The sequence below is a fragment of the Apis florea genome, unplaced genomic scaffold, assembly GCF_048593485.1.
Source record: "Apis florea isolate Af1SG1 unplaced genomic scaffold, ASM4859348v1 contig_3747_pilon, whole genome shotgun sequence".
Lineage (NCBI taxonomy): Eukaryota > Metazoa > Arthropoda > Insecta > Hymenoptera > Apidae > Apis > Apis florea.
Genome location: NW_028256832.1, coordinates 400230 through 413325, shown reverse-complemented (window position 1 = coordinate 413325; position 13096 = coordinate 400230). Strand labels below are relative to the sequence as shown.

The window sequence follows — 13096 nt, the reverse complement described above, 5'->3', positions numbered from 1 at the left end:
ATATACACACCACGTGTACGTGTACGTTTATCGATCTTACCCATCAATTTCGAAATGCGTGCCAAAGTTGAAGAAAATTCGTGAAAATCAAGATTATTGATACACGTGTAAATATTAAAAATAATAAACGAGTCCTTCGAAATTACCATGTTCGATGAATAGAGCAAATAATATGTCTGCGCAACGATGTTATCGTACAGTTAAATGATTATACGATATTGGATACATCGTTCGAGAATCGAGATATTACTTCGATATTAAAAGAATTTTCAGAAAGATCGTTGGAAAAAGTTTTTGACAGTTTTACAATCCGCAAATCTCCGGGGCCGCACGGCGGCAAACGTCAAACGGGGAGAATGAAATCGAAATTCAATTTCTCGTCCCTCGTGATACCCGTTCGATGCGCGAGGATCTCCCCCGTGAAACCATCACACGATTACGCTAATTCGGGTATCATTTATTTTTCGTTCGCCCTTCCTTTTCCATCTTATCCTCCGCGCAATCGAGCCACCCCTGCCCTACCCTCAACCCTCTCCTTCGGTGGTGGGCTGTTACACGGATCGAGCAACTTTGAAGTGCGCAGGGTTTTTGATGTAGCCACCAACTGTTCCATGCACGTTCCTGTTCGCCATGCAAAGCAGTGAATCACGCATTAGGCCCAAGATGAAGAGACAAATGATCGAAGTAATCGAGCATTGAAAACCGAGGGCAAACAATTTTCCTTTCCTCCTCCGAAAACGATTCGTAAATCTAAAACTTCCCCATCTAATTAATCGTCCCTTAATCGTAAAAAATAAACGATTTTTTTCCTTCTTTCGAGATGCGATGTTGTTCGAAAACGACTGGTGATATTCGAATCTCATCGTAAAATTCATCATCGTCCGAAGCAATAATAATCCTCCGATCGATTCGACGAATCGAGTTGAGGCGAAGACGAAGGGTTTACACGGGGTTTCCACAATGGAGGGGCCGATTTATACCGGTGGTTGTCGCGGCGTCAAAGGGATTCTAGGGAAATCGTAAAACACGACTGGTCCTCCTTGTTCGCTTAATCGAGTGCACGCACCCAGTTCCCCACGAGGACGATCGTTTCAACGCGCGAACACGAGCGCGAAAGTCGAGTGGATGGCGAAGACAAATATGCGGGGGACACGAGACCGCGGTTCCAGCCTCTTAACTCTTCTGATTCCGGCCGCATGCGTGTACGTGTGCGCGCACGTGTGCACTCGTACACGCGTGTGCGACCAGCCTAGATGAAATATTGGCCGTATGTTGTTCGTGAGGACGAGCCGTGCTTGCCTTCGTGGTTTTCCTATCGTTTACCGGCCGCCCGATCGGGGGCAAGATTGGTGGAAGTCGCGGTGGAACGGACAAACAGCCGTGAGGACGAGGATGGAGGGTCGAGCAAGAGAGACGAGTCCAGAACGATACGTGGGAGCCAAGTATTAATTCCACGTACGTGTGCACCCCTGTTATTTCAAGCAAAGACACGAGGCTCGCCTTTGCCACGCGCACGCATCATACTTTATTGGAAAATGTGCAAATACTGTTCTTAACCCCTCCCTTGCTCCTTCTCTCTCCTCTTTGTTTTTTTTTATCTCGTTCTTCCGTCTCGACAGCTTTCCCGCGTCGAAAATCGAGTGCAAGCGAATGGAATTTGTGAAGAAGAATGTGCACGCGTTAATTTTTATGCAAAAATATATTATTTCGTAATTCGTCGCTACACGAAGAATGTAAATCGGATCGCGAATTTAATTGTACGTTCGATGAAATACATATTTCGCTCGAAACGTATCGAACGATATAATTGCGTTTTTAATTCGTGCAATTTGCAACAACGACAAACGACGATCGAAATTTATATATATATATATATATATGTATATATAAACGCGTGAAAGATAGATATATAACGTAAAAACTCGAAATATCAAATTTTTCATCGCGTATGAAACGATGTTTCGCGCTTTATCTCTCGCGGGGATGAATTCTAAATACGTATTCTCTGGACCGGAAGAGAAGTTACAACATCAAAACCATCGTCTTTTGCGCGAAGCCTAGGTAAAGCTAGGTTGAAGTTCTCTAACAATATAATTCGATATGGACCGAGTCTGCCTAAACTTGTTTCCGTTATCCGCTATGGTCGAGGCCTTACATTTCCTCCCGTCGCTATGTGATTTCCGTGGCTACCGAAGGGGAATCTTGATACACGCCATACTGTGTCGAATATATCCCGGCGTTTTTCATCTCACGAACGACCCTTTTTACGTTTCCACCGTGATCCTATTAACTTTTTATCGCCACGAGAAGTTTCTTTCTTTCGAGCGAAAGTCTGGCGTGCGCGATTAATTTTTCGAGACCACCTCTGATTCAATACTTCCAACTGGTCTCCTATATAACATCCGCCAAGAGTGTTGGAGAATACTCCAACGAAGAGATGAACAATTGCTTCTCGTTAATAAATCACTAATATCAATTGTTGAACAAATGAATAAATTTCAAGTGGTTTACAACAGAGAAAGAAATATCAATATTCCAACTAAAAACGTTATTAACTTCCTCTCGAAATAAATGCCTAATGATTCCCGATATTTTTAAAATTGCGATCTCTCCCTTTTTTTTTTTTTTACACATTCCATGCCGCGTGCGCCCCACTCTCCATTTTAAAATATTCTCCGTGAAATGGAATTTACAATAAAAAATAAATGCTAAAAATTTCCAACACATTGAAAAATAAAAATAATAATCCCTTTCGAAACTATTGAATCGAACCCACCCAATTAACTTTCTAAAAAAAACGGTTAAACTCATAACGTCACGAAATAATGTCAGGCGTACACTGTTTTATAAATGAACGTTTTTCAGCCTTAACGCAGGCGTAATCGCGCAAACTGGTTCCCCACACAGAATGTCGGTACACGAATCAGGCGTCGCTAATTTGCCTCGATAATGACTGCAACCACGTCGGTGGAGAATTAACCGGCGAAAAGGGAGCCGCGGCTCGATCCGTATCTGACGCATGGTTGGCTGCTTTATGAATGGGGAGGAACCTCGATGATCGTCGCCCGATCACGGAAGAAGATTGATCTGTCCCCGATGATCTGCCACGTTTATTAGGAATGCCCGAGGCCCGACTATCGACGCGAGTTCTCGTTCGTGATAATAGGCCGAAATTGGGGCACGCGACCGTTTACCTTAAAAATCCTATTTCCTAGTTCTCGAGTGTCGTGGAGGGAAATTAGTTCCGTCTGCGTTTCCAAGAGATCGAATGTTAAATTTGATCGGGATAAATCATCGTGTCCTCTTTCAGCTGCTTTGTTGATTAATTCTTTTTTTAAAATTAGAGAAAGAATCGTGAGGTAATTAAATCGTTATATTTTTGAGTAAATAAATCGAGATAATATATTTTTAAAAAATATGGAAAATAGTTTAGAATTAGATTATCGTTTTATTTTTTCACAAGGATGGATTTTTGTACAAAAAAGGATGTCACGATCGAGTAATGTGTAAAACTTCGCGAACAAATCTAAGGCTAAACTGTATTGAAGTTCATCGAGTAACTTATCTATCGTTTGTAGCCACATTGTTTGAGGAAATTACGTGTATTACAAGTTCCATCAAATTGTATCGCGCAACAATAGCACACAGACCTCGTTCAACTTTCTTATCAGAGCTATTTAACATTCGATCTCAATTCCGCTATATTGAATATTACTTGCGTCCATGTTCTAGACATTTTATACTACTATTTTCAACACGCCAATGATTCCTAACGCGCGTGGCAAAATGAACAACGTGAATTCATCGAGTGCACAACTCGACGCCCATAAAAGCAATCTATTCGTCAACAAATATTTACCATCTAAATTATTGCACTTTCCGCGAATTAAACGGCACAGCTTCGCCGTGTTACCTCTGTTCGCCGTACAACTACAGTATTTACACGATGTAATTGCATTTACATATCATTCGAACCAACTTTTGTGCGCAACAGTTCGCCGAGCATTTCCCTTGACTTTTGCACGGGTTAACACATGTCGATAGAGCCGAATTAATTGAATCGTTCGAGTTATTCCCTATTGTGGAAAGATAATTAATAGGGACTGTGCCAGTAGAACATTTAATGGAACGATTGCTAAGTAGTGAATAAAAATAATCTCCGATGAAAAATACTCCGTTAACTCTCGATAGAATTAACGAAAAAAATATATTGCACCTCTTCGCTAAAAAGATTATTTTTATTAAAAAAGAATCTTAACTTTTTTGGTGCCTATAAAACTAACTTTAATCTTTGTAAGATTTTATTTTAATAAAAATAATCTTTTTATAGAATATATAAGAAGACTTTTCCAAGTTATTTTATACGATCAAATTGTTAAAAAATTATTCTATCTAATCTAGCTTTACATATATGACATAGATGTTCCGTTATTTTTGTTCAGAATTGATGTTTCCATGAAAATGTAAGTGAAAAACTGAATTTAACACTTACCTGCCAGGCGTTGGAGTCCAGAGCGAGGTACGACATATTGTTGTTACTGTCCTCCGTGATTGTAAAAATGTTGTGGACCCTTAAAACCCGTGGCTGATCGGCACTTTGTCGATATGGAAATTTTCACTCACGTCCCAAGACGATCGGTCGGCGGCATCTTCCGTCGGTGGCTTCGACAACGTGCAATGTGTTCTGGAGTAAAAAATAATTTATAAGAAAAAAAGTATATTTTTTGTTACATATTTCTATAAATTTACTAATTATAATAGTTGTAAAAAATTATAATATATGTAGGAATTGTATAATTTAAAATATTACTAGATGGTATATAAAATATTTTACGCAATAATATTTTCTAATCTTTTATATTGTATAATATAAATATTATTAAAAATAAATTAATTATTAAAAATTATCGACGAATAATCTGATATTCCTTTTACATCATTTTATTAAATTTAATTTTATAATTAAAATATTATACTAATTAAATCATTACATTCTTATACTGTGCGCTTGATGATGAATTTTCAAATAATTTATCGCATATTATCCTATTCTTAATACTTATTATATTACTAATTGCTTATATAAATCTAAACTTTTCATTTATCAAATAATTCTTATTTTTATAATTCGTTTATTTTCTGTTTCATATTTCCTCTATTACGCAATTTTATATTATTTCCACAGCTTTCATTTCTGTACTCATTCATTATTAATACGCTATATTACAAGGGACAATAAAAGTAATTTCGTTTATACAGAAATAAATAAGCAAATATTAATGTGCATACCACGATTCAAAGCATCCAATTTTCAGATAAATCTAACGCACCGAAATAAAATTCACCATGGGAAAAAACCAATGGAAATGTTGCTAATTTTAGCCGAAAAAATTTAATATTTATGCAAAAGTATTTTTTCATACAACTGTTCAACAATTTTCGAAACAAAATGAAATGGAATCAACGCAACGACTATTTGTAACAATATATTTCGAATGTATTAATAATGATGCATTTATTCCTATATAGCGATACAAGATCAAAATCTAACCTAACCTAATCTCTACTTACACGACCATATTTGATACCCGAATTTTAAAAGACGTCAAACAAAACGAATATTCCAAAATCCTTGACACGAATTTGATGAAAGATAAACGAAAAATTGAAAATAATATGAACGGAAAAAAAAAATAAACGAAAATAATAATATCATAAAAGAAATTGAATAACCAAGAGAATTACGAAGAAATAGACGGAACCGAAAGTCAGCGAAAAAAATGTGAATTACACTGTCGACGTTTCAAATCCCCCGGGCGTTCCGTCAACGGATCGAGAACTTAGTTAAGCAAAGTTAAATACAACTCCCCGAGGTAGCACAACTGCCTTTTAATTGTAAACACTTTCACAAAACGAAAAGATAACCCGAGCCATTCCGGTACACGGTGATTTTCTGATTAGTCATCACGCTCAACGAATACATATTTCCATCACTTTGAATTATTTATTATCCTATTTTACATCGAGATATTTCAGATTTATAATTTCAATCTAATTATCATATTACTTCATGCTTTCGATCGGCAATAGTCCAACAATGCATACTTATTGTGTAGATATTACGATTATAATTAGATACGATCAGCATTAGAAAGTATGAATTATGTAAATTTCACTTTTTAAACGTGTAGATATCCAAGCATCGTAAAAAATAAAGGAAACGATAAATCTGACATTTAGTAAACAACGAAGTAAAAATTACATAGATGAATATCCTTATTATCGACTTAAAATTACAGACATTTTGAGAAAAAAGGAACAAATACAAGTAAAATTGATTTAAAATTTCTTAAAATTATGATACATTAGGATTAATTAGATAAATATAACATTTAATTCTTTTTAATTGAATACGAAACGCGTTCACGTAACCTGTACACGATGCAAGATAACCTAAATGTCATTCGTCACGTATCGAAAGAACGAAACAACGTAAAATTAAAAGAGAAAACGGAAAACGTACTTACCACAAGTTTTTCAAGACGAATGATCGATTATTCACGTCCAAATCACACCGAAATCAGTCTCAGATGACAAAAAATTCAAAATCACAGAGTCACAAGCAGTCCGTTCGTTTTTTTGAGCGCGAAAATGGTGCAACGTCACACGTCACGAGGACGATCGTTCGAAAAAGCACTCGCGATGTTCTCGCCGATTGATACGTCGTTCGACTCACGTTTGAGAACGCATAAACACGACAGAAAAATTACAAACGCATCTTCTTTTCACTCGTGTCAGTGGCCTCGCAAGGATCCATCGTGTCGACGACTCGCGAAACGCAAGGCAAGCGTGCGCGGCGCGACGCGACACCGAACGTAATGTGCGTCGTTAAGATATTGTCGCGTTTCCAAAGCTTTCGACCTCCTCGCGAATAATAAACATTCTCTGGGTCGACTTTGTCGAAAACACGAAATATCGTCGACTCGGTTGTCCTTTTATTTTCGAATACACACTCGCGCACGCTTATTCACAAACACGATCCAAGGCCCGGTAACCTAATACTCGGCTAGATTAGCAAAGGCTAATTCGAAATGCAACCCGCGTCTTCCTCTCTTTCTCATCGACTTCTCGATCCCCTTCTTGCCCTCTCTTTTACTCGCCTCCCCTCTCCATACCTTTCGCCTTTTCTTGTGCGATATTGCTCCGTCCTTCGACTCGTGCCTCTCTCCTTTCCTCTCTTTCTCGTTCCTTCTTTCCGTTCTCCCTCCCCCTTCTTTCTCGCTCCCTCTCTCTCTCTCTCTCTCTCTTTCTTTCTTTCTCTTTCTCTCTCCCTTTATCTCACTCTCTTTGTCTCTCTTTCTCAGTCGCTCTCACACCCTCACCGCGACTACTTAGAACGATGGCCCCCTTATATAATCGGTGAACACTACGATAGCAGAACCCTGCGGTAATAGGACACGAAATTTTCGGAATATCAAGAAGTGGACCGGTGTAGCACGATAAAGACGCGTGTGGACGAGGATGAAAACGGCGTTGAGCGCGACGATACACGATGGGAAGGAAGAAAGTGACTTTTGTACGTTGTACCTCCCCCGGTGTGTGTTGCCACCGCACGTGGCGCGTCGCGACGTCGCACTGCGCTCGAGGCAAGAGAGGCGCCGCGGCGCCCCCCAACTCCTCTCGACAGCCACCCTTCGTAAACCACGCTCCCTACCTCCTCATCCTCCCTTTCGCTTCGTCAGCCCGCCCGCCCGCACCTGCGGCGCGTCCACCACCGACCTTCCCCTTCTCGTTGCACCCCACGGGGGTGTGGTGCCTCCGCCTCCAGTCACATGACGGACCCTGCGCGGCCTCCCTGCTATACGCGCCTGCCGGCGGGGATAGCCTAACCTAACCTACATGACTGCGTGATATAACCTATATGAGCGCGCTTCGTTTAACGCGTCGCGCTTCGTCAACCGATCGCCATATATCGTCTCTCCTCAGCTCATATCGCTTTCCAAAATTTTTCCCTTTATCCAACGTTTATCGATATCGATATAGTATCGCGATATATATATATATATATATATATATATATATATATATATATATATATATATATATTTATACGAAATAATACAATTATAAAATAATGATAAAAGAAATATTTCAACTGCTCGGAAAAAAATTTATCAAAATGAGATAAGATAAAAAGAGAATAAGAGGGCGAAAGAGATCGAAGAATCGAAAAGAAGATCGAATACGCGATCGACGTGCATCTCTCGATATAGTTATCGCGTAAACGATGCGTGAACGTGTGTGCGTGCGCGCGACGAGGACAGAGGGTTGGATTCCGCTCACCACACCCTCTTCATCCCTAATCCTAGGACGAACTGGATAACTGTATGACGCCAATACATTTGTGCCGCGTAACACGAAAAGGACGACGAATGCTTAGCATCGTCTGCGCATGACCGATCAATGCCCCTTCCTTCTCCGCAATCACCCCTCCTGACGAGCGACTACTACGCTACTACTGTACGTATACGCCCGACCACGTACCACCCCACCACCCTGCTCCCAGCGAACTAGGACTACAGCCCCTTTTCTTCGTACAGCCCTGCTCTGTCGCTACCTCTGCCGCCCATCCCACCCGCCACTTTCACCCCCTAGGTTTCCAGAACGAGAGGAAGATCAAGAGGAGAGCGCAAAAGGAGGAGAAACGTTCAGAGGTGGAGTGAAGAAAAGACTTCCAAGACACGTCGAGACTTCTGTTTTTCCCTCTGGAGATTTCGGCAGGTTTTCACACCGTCTTTACGTGTCTTTTCACCGATGTCTCTACTTCCTGTCTTTTTGCCGAGCATTCCTTCTATACCTCCTACTCTTTTCTTCATGCAATGCCATGAATCTTCAATTCGATGGATCTACTCTGGATAAAAGTCTCTCTCTCTTCTCACGGAATAGAATTCGATATCTCGCCGTTTCTCGAACGATATTCTTTATTCTCGTATCTTTATGCTCTAGTTACGATTCGAAGTCGTCAATAGAGAGGGTAATAACGTGTGTTATTAAATATCCGGGAAGAGTAATCGCGAATAGAAGAAATAATCATTGGGATCGATAATAAAACCGGAACCACAGAAAGATCTATCGGGCCATTATTCACCGTGTTTCTATATTTTTCCTAGATTCCGTAAGGAAAGTGATTACTTTCACGAAGAGGCAAGAGGTGTATACCGTCACAACGTGCCTCCAGTTTCCCTGATCGAACGCTAGACTCGCGGGAGAGGTCAAACCGTCCATCTTCTTGTAAGAGAGGCGCACCACGCCTATGTTAAATCGTGACTCGATCGAGAAGAAGGAAGCGCCGGTGTTGTATTAGCGGCCAGGAACAACCTGATGCGATCCTCCGGGGTATTCACGGTGGTTCGTGAATAGCCCGCGGATAAAGAAGCGAGAAATGCAAGATCGACGAACAGCGGGTCGGGCGTTGCGCAATTAACGAGACCAACCGATTGAACTCGAAACTCGTAAGCAACTCGTCGGGTCGACGGGGTCAAATCGAATGATTTTTCGTCACTGAATTCGATCTACAGCTCCCTAGATGTTCGATATCTCGCGCTTATCTTGCGGACGATGCTGCATCGTGCGGACATCGGAGCAACACGCTTGGAGGGTGTTCGATGGAGGGGAATTAGACTTCTCGTCGCTGCCTCGATATATCTACCTATCCGTAGTCGCCTGTTGCCTGGCCTCTTCCACGCTCGAGAGCATGGATTAACGTCCAATATCGTATGATATACCATTTAGGCTATTTCGTTCTTATTTTTCCTCGAATCTTAGAAATCGGATGATTCAGGGGGAAAGTTTTATTTATCGCATATATAGCAATGGAAGACAGAAAAGAAAATGCTGATAGAGGCTTTGGAAGTGGAAATTATCTTGAAAGATAAAGATGTTCACGTATCTTGTTTTGGTAGAAGATTGATGAAAGAGGCGAAATTAAAATGAAACAAATTGAAAATGAAATGTGTACGACGACACATTTCTATGTTAACGAAATTTTCTTTTCCAATTAAATTTTCCTCGGTCGAGGTTCGACGGCGAGGTGTCATTAAGAAATTTACTTGCCTCGTTGAACGACGTACGTACGATCAAAGACAGAATCTTTCCTGTAACGAAGCTTCGCAAGGTAACCGGGAAGTTATTCGCTAAGAAATCCACTATAATCCACTTTGTTCCAGAGCACATCACATTATAACGCCATAACTCGCTCGTGTGATGCAATTTAACTACCACATCATTACTCCCAAAGTTAAACCGGTGTAAGTTGGAAATTACTAGTTAAATTGCATATATCCATGCAAGAGCCGAGAGCGCTGTGTAATCTGCCCATGTGTTTATCTATCGGTAGGTAGTCTGCCATATACCGTGGCCCCTCTCCATCATCGGGATGGTCACGGAGACCATCTTACCCTAATTACCTAATAATCCGAAGCGATGACCTAACTTTGGCCGCGTCTAAGTGGTTTCCGCGTCACAGCAAGTTGAATGATGTATCTATAACTCCGGTAAATTCTAATAGGCATACGCGAAACGCGTACAAACTTGATTATTCCACAATATTCGTTTCCAACAAATAAATATCAATTTTAATATTTCCAATAAAAAAAAAAAGAGTGAAACTTTAAATTAAAATCCTCTTGAATATTCAAATCGAATCAGATGGTTGATTCGAAAAGTTTTACAAGCAATAAATAATAATATCTTTCGTATAAACGGAAATTTAAAAAATTTCGTTAAATGAATCTAAAAAGTGTAATAATTTTTTACTTTTTAACGCAGCAACAATTTCACACACGGTATTACACGCGTAACAAACTCAACCTGACATGATTCCCCTTTTTCTATCCGAGTTCTCCTCCCAATAACAATTTTTCTTTTTTTCCTCACGTAAGCATCTTTATACGAGGACGGAAAACGATCGATGGTACGACAGAATCAATAGATCCCGGATGATCCGCCCGCTGCCATAAACAGATCCTACGAAATCGATACTGATCCCTATTGATCACGAGGACCGCAAACGCGACGCGTCCTCGGTATATATCCTTTCACGAACAGCTCGAGGCTGTCAGGTGCTACCACCGTCAGGACCGTAAAAATGTGCGTATCTGGAGCTGATTTTTCTGAAAACATTCGTGCATCTTGAAAGCCCACTGAATAACCTCCCCTTCTTCTTCTCCTTTTTCTTTCTTCCTTTTTTTTCTTCTTTTTTTCAACCGCGGGCGGTGAAGAGCTTGTTGACTTAAGCGCGTGGCAAATTTCGTCCTTTCAAACGTTTTCCACCGCGAATACGGATTCTCTACCCCACGCTTCTTCGAGGATTACGCCCACGAAATGGTTCTGTGTACTCGTTGCATCGCATTGTTACATCGATCCTTTTTTGTGAACTCTTTTTTTTTTCTTCCTCCTTTCTTTAATATTGATTGAAACTCTTTTAAAATAACTACAGTGACTACAAAAAAAAAGAAAAAAAAAAAAAAAGAAAGGAAATTATTTACACACTGTTGTTTTCCTACGAAGCATATTTTTATCAAGCTATATATCAAGCTTTACTTTCAGTTTCGTCAAATTTTTGTATTCATATGAATTCGAAGTTCTATCGAATGAACACGTTCACGAATCGAACAAGGCTAAACTTGTTAACGTAACTTATGCAACTTATCCACGTGATAAATTAAGAAAATTTATACCAACCATGATTTCTCTTGACATTTTTTTATTTGATTGATCGAAAATTAATACAGTATATAACGAGAACGTGATAAACACGTTTAAGCAATACTAATTTATTTTATCGAATATCCTGAACTTTTTTCCGGGCAATTACGCGTTCGAGTTCGAGACGGTAGACTTTGAGGTAGAGAGAGAGAGAGAGAGAGACTGGAAGTCGAACTTTCGTAATTACAATAAACAAGTCCCGGTTGCCGCGATAAAACGCCCCGCCACGAAGCACAAACGCCTCACGGTAATAGCATGCAAATTGTTGGCTTACCTAACGTCTGGACTCCTCCGGTTCTTTTGAAATGTGATTTCTTACTACTTTGAATCCGAACAGGGTTTACCGCCCTTTGAAGCTTGATATTTTTGTAAGAGGGTTCGAGAGTCTTCCGCGCGAGCGGAATATCGAGCACGATATTATCGCGGATTTATTTTCGTCGCTGCGAAAATTCTATCTTCTTTTTTCCTTTTCTGATTCTATTTTAACATTTCGATGCTAATCAATCGATCGCTCACGATTAATTTTTCCATCGATTTCTTCACGATCTTCTCCATAACCTCCGAGGCAGGAAAAGCTGACATCTAAATAATACAAGATCCCGCTCGAATCGTTCCACCCCCGAGGAAATCGCTTCGAATAATAATCCCCCTCTCCAATAACCATAAGTTTCTCGCCGCATCCTCCGCGGCAATGGAACCGCGTCCCGAAATTAGCGTTCATCTTTGCCAGGCGAAACACGGAAAGACGTATGCATCCTAGGAATACAGGTACTTATACGGCCATTCTAATAACAGTATGCCAAGCCTTCTCTCGTTCCGCTATGAGCGACGTTCCGTCCGTTCCCGTGGCCGTGGCGAATCGCCCGCAGCGTGGCGTGATCCGGTAGCGTTTGAAAACGGCACACGTCCCGATACACGTCTCTCCGCCCCGTGGTCCTCGCGTGGAAAAAACAAGGGCCGTGAATCGACGTATACACCATATTTGCACCATTATTCGGCCGATTCTAACAAGCGCGCGTCAATTCCGCTCGTCGATAAAGCAGAATCGGACCGTTCGGCCATCCAAGAATCGTCCGTGGCCTGTGGCGTGGCGTGATCGAGTGGCATTCGAAAGCGTCCTCCCGCGTCCGAATCCCGAAAGATCGGTGGTAGGCCGATGTTGAGCGCCTCTTAACTCGTGATAAAACACTGGTTCGCCCAATTATTGGGCATCCACCCACGGCGCGAACACGATATTCTCCTTCCCCTTCGGAATTCCTCACGGGAATAGCGTGCATGCTAAAAAAGCTTGTCCGGATTCGTTCGAGGTGCGCGCAAAAAAGAGGCGAGC

The 13096-nt window shown here is 40.9% G+C and overlaps 1 long non-coding RNA gene across 8 annotated transcripts in view; it reads right to left on the bottom strand.

Annotated features, from left to right (window-relative positions):
- Window positions 1-13096, bottom strand: part of LOC147656498 (uncharacterized) — a 127936-nt gene that overhangs the window by 89443 nt on the left and 25397 nt on the right. For all 8 annotated transcript variants that reach the window (XR_015294332.1, XR_015294330.1, XR_015294336.1 and 5 more), the window contains one exon: window positions 4493-4684. This is a non-coding gene — a long non-coding RNA (uncharacterized LOC147656498). The remainder of the gene's footprint in view (window positions 1-4492; window positions 4685-13096) is intronic.